Below are 3293 nucleotides of genomic sequence, written 5' to 3'. Positions count from 1 at the left end.
GCAGCCCCGACCCCGCGGGCCCCCCGGGAGGGCGGGCGGCGGCTCTGCCCCGCCGCGCTGCCTGCGGCCGGCAGGAGCTCCGGGGCTCGCCGGCGGGAACGCACCGGAGCTGCTCCCGGGGGGTTGTCACGGCTCCCCGCCCGGTTCTCGACGGTCCCGGTGCCGCGTGCTGGAAGGAGGGGCGGCGAGCCGTCCCCGCGGCGTGCAGGTCGCTCGTGTGCTCCCCTCGCGCAGCTCGCCCGCCGTGTCACCGCCGCCGCCTCCGCACGGCCCCCGGCCGTCAGCCGAGCTCCCGTCCCCGCTGCCCGCGCTCACCTCGCACGGCAGAGGCAGACACACGAAAGCACCGCACCGCCACCACACGAGGCGGGGAAGCGAAGCCCTTGCTCCGTGAAGAGCTGGGTTTTTGGTGTAATCGGAGTGTCTGGCCAGGCATTTCCATAATGCCGTCTCTGCGCTGCAAGCTGCAGCCAGTAACGCGTTCTCCGGCAGCACACCGCCTCGGGCTAGACGGGCTCGTCCCTACACACATTTGTCAGACACGTTCCAGCCAGATGCCGATTGGGTTACATAAACAGAGAGACTGTCTGATCGGAGCAGCTCCCCATCTAATAATGAGCCCATTGGCCATTGTCCTTCTACAGTGAATAGAGACTATTAGACAAAACCATACAGAAATTTTCATATAGAAGAATTCTAGCAAAACCTTTAATAACTAAATTTTATTTTTATGGTATTTCTAAAAGTAATTCCAACACTACCAGAATACATGCAGTACTCAACAACACTGTTTYATAGCCAAGTATGCAAAGAATACACTCTTAAAAAATAAGTAAGCAGCAATAGCAGGAATAGGTTGTAGCCAGGCCTTCAGCCTCTTTCACTAAAATAAGGCTATCACTCCTGCAAGTAACAGCAAAAAAACCCCGAAACAATTCCTACAAGTGACCACATGGGTCAGTCCAGTCACAGACACCAGCTTAGCTACCTAGGGCTCTCTGCAGACAAATGGAGAGGGTCCYTTCTTGCAGGAGACGCTGCTAAAGCACTAGTCTTGCCAGTCGCAGAGACTTACAAAGACACTGCTCTAAAACCCGTGTTTGATACCTTACTTTCCAGAACACACCTAACTAATAATACCACATACAACAGAAATTAAGAAATAGCATTAGAAAGAAAAAAAAAAAAAGAAGTGCATATTATTTTTTCCTATCAATGTGTCATGAACAAAAGGTACTTAATTAAAGATTGAAAATACTCTCTTTTACCTCAACCGCTCCGAAGTGTGTATGAATAGCAGTCATCCTTTCAACAAACATTGTCACTAAAAGCCAGAGGAAAAGAGGCCAGAAGAGCCATTCACCCTGAATTTGTAAGGGATTCCGGGGTGGGGCTAATAAGCTCAATGGGAGCCTCCGCTGTGGAGGGCGCCAATGAGCAAGAGAGCATGTGGGTGTGGTGGGTTAACARGCTGATTTTTGTGGTGGTGAGCTATTTGAGGGTAAAAAGTCTCCTCACAGAGAAGAACAAGAAATTGATTTTGGTTTTCCTTGTTTAACAATAAGTCTTGCTTATGATACCATTGACCATGAGGCATTTCTCATGGAAGTAATTTCCCAGCAGTAGCAGCACGTTTCTTGAAGACTGTGGATTTATATGCTAGAGGGTAGCTAAGACAATGTGCTCCCTCCCCTGGAGATACTTGCTATACAAATCGAAAAGCACATAGAATTCTGAACTTTCTAAAATTCATTCTTAGATTAGAGAATCATTTTTCACTTAGGTTGGAAAAGATCTCCAAGATCCTTGATTTCAACCTTTGATGACCACTTTRTCAATTAGGCCAAGGCACTAAATGMCACATCTAGTCATTTCTTGAATTCCTCCAGGGATAGTGACTCCATTACCTCCCTGGGCAGCCACTTCCARMGCTTAACCACCTTTTCAGTGAAAAAATTCTTTCTGATATTCAACCTGAACCTCCCCTGGTGCAGCTCAAGGCTAGGTTCTTCTCACTAGTTGCCAGGGAGGAGATGCCAATCCCAATCTTGCTACAACATCCTTTCAGATAATTAAATTATTTCTAAGGCTAGCAGGTCCCTATCAAGTAGGAACTGCTGGTACTTGCCTTACATAGTAAACATTTACTTTTTCTTTCATTCTCTTGCTTATTTATACCAAATTAWTTTTTTTAAATATTGGTTTGTGTATAACTAGTGAGGTGGATTGTTGGGATTTTTTTTAGTGAAATGAATGAAGATAACCAGAMAAAAGCATCAGAAGCAAAGAATCACTATTGTCTGACAATGTCAAGAAATCTGATACCACTAGACCTGTTTTATCCAGTGTATAAATATATATGCAAGTCTATATTCTTGCTTCAATTCATCAAATATCAATAATCCCAAGCACTTATAATTTATTGTAAGATAAATCTATTCAGATGAGATTTTGGTTGCTTTGTAATTACTTGCTGTTTGATCAAGTGTGAGAATTTTYGCTAGAAAATGAAGGAAATTAAAATCCCATAATATATCCATAATTGGTGATCAAATCTATGGATTTTCTTCTGTTTAATAATCCCTTCCCTGTGATATATCCCTGGTTAATAACTGCCTAGGCAATTAACATAAGGAGACTTGGAAGTGATCATGCATTATATGTAGATATTAAATGACAGCAATATTATTTTTTCCTTAGAATTGTATTTCTCTGATATCACAGAATCAATCAAATTGGAAAAGACCTCTGAGATCATCRAGTCAAAGCTTTGACTAAACMCCASCATGTCAASTAAACGACGGCACTGAGTGCCATATCCATTCTTAAACACATCCAGGGACGGTGATWCCACCACCTCCCTGGGMATCTCATTCCAACGCCCAATCTCTCTTTCTGTAAAGAAATTCCTCCTAATGTCCATCCTAAMCCTCCCCTAGAGCAGCTTTAGACTGTGTCCTCTTGTCCTGTCGCCGGTTGCCTGGGAGAARAGGCCGACCCCACCTTGCTACACCCTCCTCTCCATTGTTGTAGCGATAAGGTCTCCCTCCCCCGAGCCTCCTTCTCTCCAAGCTGAACATCCCCAGCACCCTCAGCCGCTCCTCACAGGCAGGACTCACTCTCCCGACTCGTCCCCAGCTCCGTTGTCCTTCTCCGGACTCGCTGCAGCCCTGGTGTCTCTGCCGAAGCTGCGGGCCCGGGCGGGAGGCGGTGCCGGAGGTGTGGCGGCACCGGCGGGCTCAGGGCCCGCTCTCCGGGGCTCCGCGGGCACGGCCGAGCAGGGCGCGCCGGTC

The 3293-nt window shown here is 47.1% G+C and overlaps 1 protein-coding gene across 1 annotated transcript in view; it reads right to left on the bottom strand.

Annotated features, from left to right (window-relative positions):
- The window catches only part of EVI5 (ecotropic viral integration site 5), a 71847-nt gene extending 68635 nt beyond the window's left edge, over positions 1-3212 (bottom strand). The window contains exon 1 of the mRNA XM_057373899.1: positions 3120-3212. The gene's annotated coding sequence lies outside the window, so the exon portion shown is untranslated. The remainder of the gene's footprint in view (positions 1-3119) is intronic.
- Positions 3213-3293: the final 81 nt, after the last annotated feature.

This window comes from Malurus melanocephalus, unplaced genomic scaffold (assembly GCF_030028575.1).
Source record: "Malurus melanocephalus ecotype Western Australia unplaced genomic scaffold, MMel_1.1 scaffold_8, whole genome shotgun sequence".
Taxonomy (NCBI): Eukaryota; Metazoa; Chordata; class Aves; order Passeriformes; family Maluridae; genus Malurus; species Malurus melanocephalus.
Note: the sequence above shows the minus strand (reverse complement) of the source record. Positions and strands in the feature narration are given on the sequence as shown.